Source organism: Lissotriton vulgaris, chromosome 10 (assembly GCF_964263255.1).
Source record: "Lissotriton vulgaris chromosome 10, aLisVul1.2, whole genome shotgun sequence".
NCBI lineage: Eukaryota > Metazoa > Chordata > Amphibia > Caudata > Salamandridae > Lissotriton > Lissotriton vulgaris.
The window spans coordinates 674563018-674575457 of record NC_141698.1 but is presented as its reverse complement, the minus strand read 5'-3'; the positions used below and the strand labels follow the sequence as shown (position 1 = coordinate 674575457).

Below are 12440 nucleotides of genomic sequence, written 5' to 3'. Positions count from 1 at the left end.
TTTGGCTGGCCTTGGATATACCCACATGTGCAACCCCTCAACTATCAAACGTAACCACTTCCTTTTTTAGGACGGATGAGGGAAAGGAAGGGGAAGACAAATGGATATCATTGTCTTGCAAAGAAAAAAGAGTTACACTACTGAATGCCCCCATCTGTTAACCAATGGAAGAAATTATCAGATACTGAAAACTGATCCAACACCAGCACTTCAGAAAAGTATTAATGTCTCGGTTGAAGAAGTAGTAGGAAGTGATTGGATATCTAATAATGAGGCTATGTTCCTTTGTAATGACAATCCCCGGACCCCTTATTTTTACACCCTTCCTAAACTCCATAAGCATTCTAGATCACTGCTGGAATGCTCCATTGTCTCCTGTAATGGCTCGATTCTAGAATCCCTAATGCAATTCTGTGATATTTTCTTGAAACTCATGGTGGAAAAAATGCCCTCCTTTCTTAAGTAAAAGACAACAGGAGTATAACCCATAGACCAGGTTGAGATCTGGATAAGTAAGCTTAATTTACAACAATGTCTCAACCGGATTCAATGAGGAAGGCAGATACATGTGTATGTACACAACATTACATGGTAGAAGCAAAAAAGGGAGACTCCCGGTATTCTTTTAAAAGTGCTCATGGCATCATATATTTAAAATCACAGTTTATACAAAACCGTTATAACAGCACTGAGAGCATAAATTGCGAAGGCAACCCAAAGGGACTTTGTGCACGTTGTGCTTGTGATGCAATGAGTGACAGCGCATGTGACAAGTAAAAAACAAAGTGAGAGATGCAAGGTGACAAGGTGATGAAAATAAATGTACAAAGATCAATGGTTCAGTACAATTAGTTCTTTTCAGTGATTATACAAGATATATAACTTTTTATGAACCAAAGTTGAATGTGCCCTGTGAGTTGCTGTTGTAATCATGACAACATAATCAGTATGATGAAGTAAAGTTGGAATTTATTCTGAAGTTGAAATCATAAGATAAAACCCACATGAAGAGACATCAGGATGCGATGCTGTTGTGTCCAGTAATCAGAACATAATGACACGACAGCAATGCATCAGTAATGAAAAACAGAACACTTAGAATGAAGGAGAAGAATGACAAAGTAATTAAAGCAACAGATACAACATCTCCCTTCTATCAACAAAAAGAAATAAAACTAAAACATATATATTAATACAAATAATATTCCTTAAACTTTGCAGGAATTACAATATTTCTCTTTCCATCAGTAAGATTCAAATTTGATCGTGAATTTGAGGAAACATTAGTATCTTCTCTCAAACTAACAGAATCTCCATTTTCTGATTCATTATGCAAAATACAATTTTCCACAATATCATTTGTAACATCCAAATTATCTTCTAAAACTGAATCACAGTTCTCACCCCTCTCATAACTGTTACAAGAATAAATATTGGACTCCACAACATCTGAAATCTGTTCTTGTTGTTCCTCATTCATTTTGTCTTTATAACACAAAAATGAAGAATTATCCAAACAACCTTTTTCAACCATTTTCTTTACAATAATATCTTTTTGAAAAGGTTCTATCTTTATTATTGCACTTTTGTTCCACCATCCTTTGTTTTTAATCATAACTGATGAATTAGTAACTCTTACGACCTGTTGAGGCAAAGAATACTTAGATTCTTCTTTTATAACTTTTTTAGGTTTTCTAATAATTACCCAATCTCCTGTTACATACTCACCGTTACTTTGAGGAACAATCTTATTTCTTAATTTGTATTTTTTTTCAAAATTTTCCCTTACACATTCATCCACAGATCTTGAAGAAGTTTGTATTTCCATTTTTCTCTAAGTAGATAAACTGTTCTCAAATACAGGTTTGATATCCTCATTTGCATCCCTACCTTTCAACAAGAAAAAAGGTGTAAAACCAGTTATTGAATGTGGGGTATTTAAATAACTCCAAACTTTTTCTTTTATATGTTTTTTACAGCAAGTCCTGATGATAAAGCTGTTTGAATTCCCTCCTTGAAAAATGTGTTTGCCCTCTTGACTAGTCCATTCGCAGCTGGAAAATACAAAGGACTTTTTTTCATGCTTTATATCATGCCTTCTCAAAAAATCAATAATTCTCTTAGAAACAAAATGTGTTCCATTATCTGACACTAATTTTTTTGGAAACCCTTCAACACAAAAAATCTTTTCTAAAAAATCAATTACATCTTCTGTACTAGCAAATTTTACAAAATAATATGAAATCCATTTTGAATAATAATCAGTCAAAACTATTAAATATTTCATGTCTTCACCTAAGATATTATATGGACCAGAAAAATCTTTTGCCAACTTTCCCCATGCTTGATCTGCCAATAAATTAGTTGAAGTTGCATTTTTCTTTACACTTCCAATGCTTGTCAGATAACAGGCATTCTGGACATTTGTTAACAAATTGATCTACATAGGAATCCATACTTGGGCACCAATAATATTTTCTCAATATTTTCTTAGTTCCCGACATACCAGGATGACCTGTGTGTGCTCTATTGATAAGACCTTCAATCATTGATTTAGGTGGTACAAAGAGTCCACATCTAGTTATTATTTCATTCTCCAGACTCAATTCCGATGAAACCTGTTGAAAAGGTTCCAAATCCTTTCCAAGATTTCTCAATGGTGGCCATCCATTTCTGATAAACTCTTTGACTTTACTCAAAATTTCATGATTCTTATAACCATCCAACCAATCAAGTTCTGAAAAACATCCCAAGGTATTTTCACAAGCATCTATAGCTGAAACAACCACACCTTCATCATCATTGATATCTGATTTTTCAATTCCAATATCAAGCGGAATCCTTGTTAAACAATCCGCTCTAAAGTTACCTCCACCAGATATATGTTTTACCTCAAAGTTATATTCCTGCAACTTTGAAATGATTCTTACTAACCTTGAAGTAGCCTGACCAGTTCCATTTCCATTCATCAAAAATAAAAAAGGTTTATGATCTGTCAAAAGATCAAAACGACTACCCCATAAGTAACTCCTGAACTTTTCAACTGCCCATAAGCAAGCTAAAGCTTCTCTCTCTATTGTGCTATAATTTGATTCAGCTTTGCTTAATGCTCTTGAAATAAAAGAAATTGTATTCTCTTTACCTTTCACATTCTGTGTTAAAACACCTCCTAGCCCTACAGAGCTTGCATCTACGGTGACAATACACTTGACTCCACAAGAATATGGTTTTAAAGATGGAGCATTCTTAATCAATTCTTTTACTTTTTTAAATGCTTCTTCATGAACAGATGACCAAACAAATTTCTCATTCTTTCTGGTCAAACATCTGAGTGGTTCAACCACCAATGCATAACCATGCACAAAGCGTGCATAGTACTCACTAAGCCCCAATAAGGATCTTAGTGAGTCCTTATCAACAGGTGCTGGTGCATGCATTATTGAATCAATAAGATTCTGTTTTGGTTTAATTCCTTTCTTAGTAATTGAGTGCCCTAAATATTCTAATTCTTTGACTAAAAAATTGCACTAATCTTTAGATACAGTCATCCCTCTTTTACTCAAGATGCCTAATACTTTGTCCAGAATTTTATTATGTTCATCTTCTCCTTTGCCAAATATGAGAATATCATCTTGAAACGCCTGCACCCCTTTGATGTCTCCAAACAATGAGTCCATTAGCTTCTGAAATACACTAGCTGCAGAAGCTAAACCAAATGGGAGTCTCATGTATTTGAAGGCACCAAAGGGAGTAACAAACGTAGTAAGATCTTGTGACTTATCTGACAATAGAACCTGATGATAAGCTGACTTTAAGTCAATAAGCGAAAAATATGTTGAATCACCTATAGCCATTAGCATTTCCTGAATAAGAGGCAATGGGTGGCAATCCACCAAAATGTTCTTATTCAGTGAACGCAAATCAGCACACATGCGCAACTTTCCATTTTTCCTCTTTGCCAAAATGACCGCCGAAACCCACTCTGATGAGTTTGTTGATTTAATTACTCCATCTTTACACAAACTATCTAAATGGTACATCTGCAACCAAAAGCTAATTCTGAAAAGGATTATTATCATAAGTGGTTTCATCTAAAATGGTTATTGGCGATCCAGAATCTGCCATTACTTCTAATTTTACACCTTCAATCACAGCTTCATCTAAAGGTGCTTTAAAAGTGATGTCAGAATCAATTATATTGACATTAATGACAAGATTACTAATTTCATCTTCTATTTAATCTATTACATTTACACTAGTGTGCAAAACATTTCTATTCTTAAAATTGGTTTTACATGCACTTTCAAAATGTCCAATTTTTTTACATTTTGTAAATTTTTTTTCCTTGTGCAGGACAATTTGGATTATTTCCAATATGACTCTTTAACCCACAACGATAACATATTAGATTTCTTTTAATTAAAAAATGTCCTTTTCCTCTGCTATTATCTTGTACTTTAGTCTTATTGGTAACAGTACATATAGCTTCTGTATTAGCAGATCCGGATATAACTTTTGTCGATACCGAAGATCTTTCAATTCCAACTGCAATATCAATTACCTCACTCAATGTTGGATTCCTGCATGCTAAGAGACGCTCCTGTACTTTTTTAGAGAAACAATGAAACACCAATTGGTCTCTTAAATATATATCAAGCATGTCTCCAAAATCGCACTTGGATGCTAAAATGCGTAAATTTGAAACATAGTCTTCAATACTTTCTTCTGCTAACTGTTTCCTTTTATTAAAACTACGCCTCTCCACCATAATGTTAGGCTGTTCATGAAACCTTTTTTCCAATCTTTTTACTGCCTCTGTATAATCATCCCAAGGAATGAACTGTCCTGGAGGTGGTTCACTTTCAGGTATGTTGTCAAACATTTTCCTACCTGTATCTCCTAATAATCCATTTAGAACAGCTTTTTTTCTTTCTTTAGAATAATCTTTACCATCTTTGGCAATTAGATAGCTTTCAAAAGATTTATGCCACTGCTGCCATCTAACTGGTGGTTTACCTGCATTTTGTAAAAAAGGATTTATTTGATATGGCTGTATTTGGTAAGCCATGGTCAGTTAAATGTGTTTCCTCTTTACACTTAAAAAAAAAAAAAAAATCAACAGCGTGCTCCAAATATCATAAAATGTATTTTATATCTTTAAATAATGCTCTCCTTTCCTTCCGATTTACTTATAAATGAGCTTTACCATATTCGATCTTATGCTTCTCTCAAAACTCCTCTTCAGTCTTTAAGCTGCTGCTGCTTCGGTTTTTATTTTCCCCAAAATGGCCCCTGCGTAGGGTCATGTTTATTCATTTCGTCACCTTTCCTCGTGTCACGGACTATGACACTCTTCCAAACATGCGCTGAAATCCTTGACGCGCTCTTCACCTTCGCCGCAGTCACGCGATGTCCTGGAACAACAGACTCTTTTTAAACGCTTCAGCCAACTCCTTTCAGCCGATCTCATACAAATTAGATAAAGTTATCTTACCCAAAATATTCTTCTGTCGATAACTGTTGATGTCATGATGTTATTCCAAAATTAATTTCTTACTTGCTTAACGGTGGGTTATTACCAATAAACAGCCAAATTTAAAAATAATTTTTCGGATCCCAATCCATCGTCGCCATATTTATGTTGTAATCATGACAACATAATCAGTATGATGAAGTAAAGTTGGAATTTATTCTGAAGTTGAAATCATAAGATAAAACCCACATGAAGAGACATCAGGATGCGATGCTGTCATGTCCAGTAATCAGAACATAATTATACTACAGCAAGGCATCAGTAATGGAATACAGAACACTTAGAATGAAGGAGAAGAATGACAAAGTAATTAAAGCAACAGATACAACAGTTGCACTGTAAGATCGGTCGCAAACGCTTCAGCCCGTTCGTCCCCCCTCCACCCTCCTTGATCATTAGTTTCATTTCCAGGACTGTCCACAGCCTCTCCTGACTACGGACGCACTGTGCCCACAGTGCCACCTTCCACAGTGGTTAATTGACCAACCAGTAGGTATACCTGTCAGCCTTCCCTTGCCGCCCCACAGCTAGGCTGCTTTCCTCACGCCTCACTAGTCTCCTTGCCTCTGCACGACTTCCCTTTTCCCTGTCTCCTCCCTGAACTCTCCCTTTCCTCTCTTATACAGCACCCCAAATTTGGAAACCTAGTCCTGAAGATGATCCTGATTAAATAGGATTGAAACACCGTTGACCGATCTTAGAGCGCAACTCATGGCACACATTCAACTTTGGTTCACAAAAAGTTATATATCTTGTCTAATCAGTGAAAAGAGCTAATTTTACTGAACTATTGATCTTTGTACATATTTTTTCATCACCTTGTCACCTTGTGTCTCTCGCTGTGTTTTTCACTTGTCACTTGCGCTGTCACTCATTGCATCACGAGCACAACAGGCACAAAGTGCCTTTGGGTTGCCTTCGTAATTTATGCTCACAGTGCTGTTATAACTGTTTTGTTTAAACTGTGATTTTAAATATATGATGACATGAGCACTTTTGAACGAATACCAGGAGTCTCCTTCTATTGCTCCTACCTTGTAATGTCGTGTACATACACATGTATCTGCCTTCCTCATTGAATCCGGTTGAGACATTGTTGTAAATTGCGCTCCTTTCTTTAAGGACCCTAAAGAGGTCCTTAACTTCATAAAGACTTCTCCCTTTGTCCATAGCATTGAGATCCTTGTGGGACTAGATATTGAATCTCTATATACCAGAATCCCCTAGTAGGAGACACTTGGAGTCAATGAGGATGTACTTTACCAGAGTGAGTGGAACAATAGGACACCCAGACATTTCATTTTAGAACTAGCCTGTCTAGCATTCACAAAATATGTTTTCTAGTTTAAGAAGACCATGTATCGACAGCCCCATGAAACATCAATAGGTAGTAGCTTCTCAACCTGTCTGGTCTGCCTGTACACTATTTTGAAACTATTGTATTTACTCCACCAATAGTCTGTAAAGAGACAGGATCAGAGTGTGGTGAAGGTAAATCGATGATGTTCTCTGGATTTGGTGTGGAGTTACAGAGTCTATCAATAGTTTTATGGAGTGGCTCAATTCTCTGAACCCTTTCCTATGGTTTACCTATATGCATTCAACAGTTTTTTACCATTCCGGAACCTACTGATCCAGCAAGGCGATGGTTAGCTTGAAACAAAAGTTTATCATAAATCAGTAGATAAGAAAAGCCTCCTCCTTTATGGTAGCTTTTCATCCACACACTTTAAGACAGAATCTTTCTTTTGGACAGTTTCTATGCCTTCTCAGGAATTGCACCTCAGTTGATGATTATAAAAAAGAATCGTGAAGTCTGAGTGAGAAATTAGAAGCACAAGATGACCCAAATGCGGTAGTGAAAAACACCTACAAACAGCCTATGAATAACCATAGGGATGCACTTCTGGAAATTTACACGAAGTTTAAGGTTAAAAAACTGATATGTGTCATGACATTTTACATAGCATCCAATGCTACAAATAAGATTATTACCAACTACTGGCTTATTCATAATTCCAATAACCTCGGAAAAACAATGTTTTCTTTAAAAAGTGCCAGTATTAGAGACATGCTGGTTCATATAAGAACCCCGGCAAAAAAGAACCCACGCAATCCGACTCTCTGAGGTCCACCACCTTTGGAATGTCACTATCCCTGCAGGCGTTGTAGTGCCTGTCACCTTATAAAAGCCACAAAAAAGGTGGACCCAAGTCTAAGATATCCATGGATTATCAAAAAGCACCCTACATGCAATTCTGAAAGCATTCTATATCTGATCATATGCCCATGCGGACTGAGGTATGTCAGATTGGCTACAAGAACATTCAAAGTGCATATAAAAGAACATAGAAGTAACATCTGCTGTAAGAAATGTATGAGACAACTCAACCCACTTTTTTGGAGCAAAATCATCATTCAAACCAACTAAATTGTGCTGTACTGGACAAATACAATATACCCAAAAGGGATAAAAATGCTAAATCAATACTGTTAAAAGGTGAACAGCGTTGGATTTATTTACCAAAAAATGAAAAAATGCTAATTTAATACTGTTAAAATGCAAATAGCTCTGCATTTATAGATTAGGAACCAACCAAAGTGGGTTAAATGATCACATCCCATGTGTAGAATCCTCCCCAGCCTGGGTACGCACTAATGACTATGACACACACGGAGCTTACTAAAACATGTCTTTATTCTTCTGCCTGTACCACAAACTCAGCATTCTAAATCTGCTTTCTCTTCTCTGCGCTCTATTGCATATGTCACAGTTCTATTGATTCTAACAGGAGCCAAAAGAGTTCCATCATTGCTAACTCATATGACAGTACACCTCCCTCTCAAATATATACAATCATAACTCCTTAATGAGTCTTCATAGTGCTCTGCTCACACAACACGACCTTTTCTTCGGAAACTGGGGACAGACAGTCCAGTGTGCATGATCTGTGTTGCTGATGGAGAAACAACTGCAGTCAGGGGTTCTACAATTGTCCTTTCAGACCCAGTCTCTACATTGACATCAGTGCCTGACAAGTGATGAGCCACATCTGGAGTGATAGACTTCCCAGGACTTTGGGCAGTCACCATGTGTCCTTTGCTGGTCACAGCATGAAATAGTTCAGCTTCAAAGGGAGCATCAGATTTTCATTTTCTAGGATGATGGACAAGCACTTGATCTCCTCTAGTGAATGTAATTTCCTTTGCTTATGTGCACTTATCTCCATAGGCCTTAATTTTTAGGTTGAGCCTGAGCCAGCGCGCAAGCGCTGCTCTGGTGATCTATTGTAGGTAGAGTACAAAGGAGAAGCCCCAACCATATTTTTCATTGGCTTGTGTCTTTGTCCTTCGTAAATGCTGACATTTTATTCCTTAATAGGCTTGTTTGTCCCTCCTTAGTACGGCCTCGTCATCATTTGTATCCTACCATGCCTACTGGCCCCTTTACTTGGTTGTTACACGGCACGTGTACTTTCTTTTCTTTTTTGAGCTTCTCCTACATTAGGCATGACGACGTGCTTTGCTTACATTCAGCACGCCATGCCCGCTTTCACTTTCGAAGCCCAGCCGGGACTATGGCGGCCGTTTGTTTTCAATCCCATAGGTCTCACATTTTTCATGACAAAAAATGGCACCTTTCATTTTTAGACTCTATTATTTAATGACTTATCTATTAATCGGTCTGCCAGTAGTCTACCCAAACAAAACAACTCGTAGTTTCTCGTATTTAGCTGGCTTAATCACAACAAAACCTTAACAGTAAAAATGACACAAAATGGATTATTGCTTTGCAAGTTGAACCATCACGTCATGATTTTACTTCTGAAGTCAAAGACTGTTGACGTCACAAAGAAGGAGTAGGCCTGGCAGTGAAAAAGACTCAACTACTATTATCATACACATAAAGAACGGACTAAACCTTACGCTCCACCCAAGGTGCCTATTTCAAAATGGTAAGTGCTTTTTCTACTTCAAAAGGTTTTCCTAACAAAGTGCAGAGCTTCACAATTATGTGTTAGTGTGTAGCTACTTTGAAATGTAAGGCTAGGGTATTACTTTAACCAGGCAAAATACTGTTTGCATTACTTCATGGACGGGGCGGAGGCTGCTGTGGCCTCCTAGGGCTGCCAATGGGCTGATGGTGGGGGGAGCGGGCACGCACCATCACCCCTACAGCAAGAGTGCATACCGACAGCCATTTGTGCCCTGTCTTTTCCTGCTGGTTCTGCTGAATCCTGAGCCGTGGTTATGGATGCAACCTCCTGCCTCAAGTCACTGCTGCTGGCCACTGGCCACTACAAGGCCCTAAATTAAGAGCAAAATGCGCTCCAGCTCCAGTGGCAGCTTGAGGTATTTGATGGTCTGAAACTGACCAAGCATTTCGCTTTGGGCAAGGTGCTAACCAGCGAGTGCCTTACCTGCCTGGTGGAGATGACCGATGACCCGCACTGCGGCCCGCCCGTGGCTCTGTGCAACCTGGGGCTCTTCTCGACTCTGGCAGCAGATGGAGAGGCCTGCAAAGCACTGCGATCTGCACATATTTATTTATTTATTTATTTATTTATTTAATTTATATGGCGCGTTATAACCACAGGGGTCTCTAAGCGCTGTCTGTCCAGATTTACGTGATAAGATGTTACATTCACTTGAAACCAACTGTGCACCTAAGATCTGCTCCATGCTTGTTTAAACAATACAGTTTTTAGTTTTTTTCTGAAGAAAAGTAAGTTACTTTCCTTCCTGAGCTCTGGATCCAATTTGTTCCATAAAGCTGGGAGCGTGTTGGAAAACGCACGGCCCCCCACCGTGGTCAATTTGAAGCAGGATTGGGACAGAAGAGTGGCGTCCGACGAACGCAAAGTCCTACCCGGTGTGTAGGGGGATAGTCGGGATTTCAGGTATTTTGGTGCTTTGCCATACAGAGCCTTGTGAGCGATGCACAGTCCTTTGAAGACAATTCTCTGACGAATTGGGAGCCAGTGCAGCTCCTGCATCAGGGGAGAGGCATGAGCAGTCCTGGGTTTTTTAAATATCAGCCTCGCTGCATCATTCATAACTCCCTGTAGTTTGTCCAGCAGCCGCTGGGGCAAACCTAAATATAGGGAGTTCCCGTAGTCCAGCCTAGCCAAAATTGTGGCTGAGACCACGTGTCTCAAAGTAGGGAATGAAAGTAGGGCAGAGATCTTCCTTAGTTGTCTTAGGAGGCCTATGCAGGTGCCCACTACGGTGGTAACTTGTTTTTCCATGGATAATTTGTTATCCACATATAGGCCTAAGCTTTTGACCGCGACTGCCGGTTTCGGTGGTGCGCCCAGCTCCCTAGGCCAAAATTTCTCGCTCCAAGGGTTGCCCGAGATGGAAATGGGCAACACTTCCGTCTTATCCAGATTGACTTTCAGAGAGTTCTCGGACATCCAGTTGACTGTGGTTTTCAGTATGTCCTGTAGCCTAGTGGATGCTCCCGGACCATCATCCAGCCGGATGATTATCTGGGTGTCATCGGCATAGTTATACACTAGGCAGTCCATCCTATTCAGGAGAGCAATTAGTGGCTGCAGGTAGAAATTGAAAAGTAGGGGTGACAAGGCAGAGCCCTGTGGGACCCCGCAGGTGATCGGAGCAGGGGTGGAAAGTAGATCACCCAGCTGCACTCGTTGTGTCCTACCTTGCAAGAATGATGCTGGCATGTTGGCATCTACCATGCACCGCTATGGAGGAGGAAAACCAGCAGTAGAGCCTCTTCTGCTGCCCTGCGTTCAATTGCTGCAGCGCCTGACCAACAGAGAAGGAGGCCCACGTGGGGCCGGTGCCCACACCGGTGAGCAGCTGGGTTGCCTGGCAGCACATGTGCAGGCCCCGAGGATGAGCTGAGCATGCCTGTCTAGGGTTGCTGGCCAACCTGTTCCGAAGCAACCCGGTGCTGCAGGTGTGCGTCAAGTCGCTGCCCCAGGTGAGGGCCTTGTATCAGACACTCATTGCCTTTATGGCTCACAGCAGCCTCACTGTGGTGGTGTTCGCTCTGGCGGTGCTGGCCACCTAACTATGGATGAGACAGTGGGCGAGAAGTTCTTCCATGCACGCAACAGTCACCAGACCTTCCAACTCATCTTCAATATCCTGGTGAATGGTGCAGGCACACAAACCCACCAGTACTCTGTGGACCTGCTGGTTGACCTGTTGCAGAGCCCATGCATCGCAGACTACCTGACCCGCTACAAGCACTTTCACTATTGCCTTGGCCAGGGACTGGGCTAGTTGCATGGCAAGTAGCCCAAGTCAGCTACCAAGGTGTTGGAACTGCTGTTGGCATTCTGTGCAGTGCCCCCGCAGCGCCGCCTGCTGCAGCAGGTTCTGCTGGACCAACCTGGGGTGACCGAAGCATGGCTGGGAGCCAAAAGCAAGGCCCTGGAGCCAGCAGTGACTCTGCTACACTGGGCTGGACAGTCTCTGGATGCTGATTGTCCACTGCTAGTTCTGGAACGGCTCTGAATGGTGTTTGAAGATATGGTGGAGGCAGGGAGCAGTGCCATGGCAGAGCACTTTGTGCAACTCTTGCTGCCCATCATGGTCGAGCATCTGCAGCCATGGGAGGAGAAAGACCCATGACATCACAGCACACTGCGTGCTTTTTAGTGGTTCCATGATGAAATATCGATTACAAAAACACCGACCTACAAAAATATCGTCGCAAAAATATTGTCTACTAAAATATCGTCACCATATACTTAAACAAGGATTTACACTAATATCGATATTTTTTATCGACTAATTTAATATCGTTAACAATTATATCGAGTACATAAATATCGACTACTACATTATCGACAATCCTTGAAATAACATTACCATCTACACAAATATCGATAACACAAATATCGACTTACTTACTACTTAATAAAATATA

General features: G+C 40.1%; 1 pseudogene; it reads left to right on the top strand.

Moving 5' to 3' along the window:
• Window positions 1-9784: 9784 nt before the first annotated feature.
• Window positions 9785-12142, top strand: LOC147688671 (protein CIP2A homolog L pseudogene; annotated as a pseudogene).
• The last annotated feature ends 298 nt before the right edge of the window (window positions 12143-12440 follow it).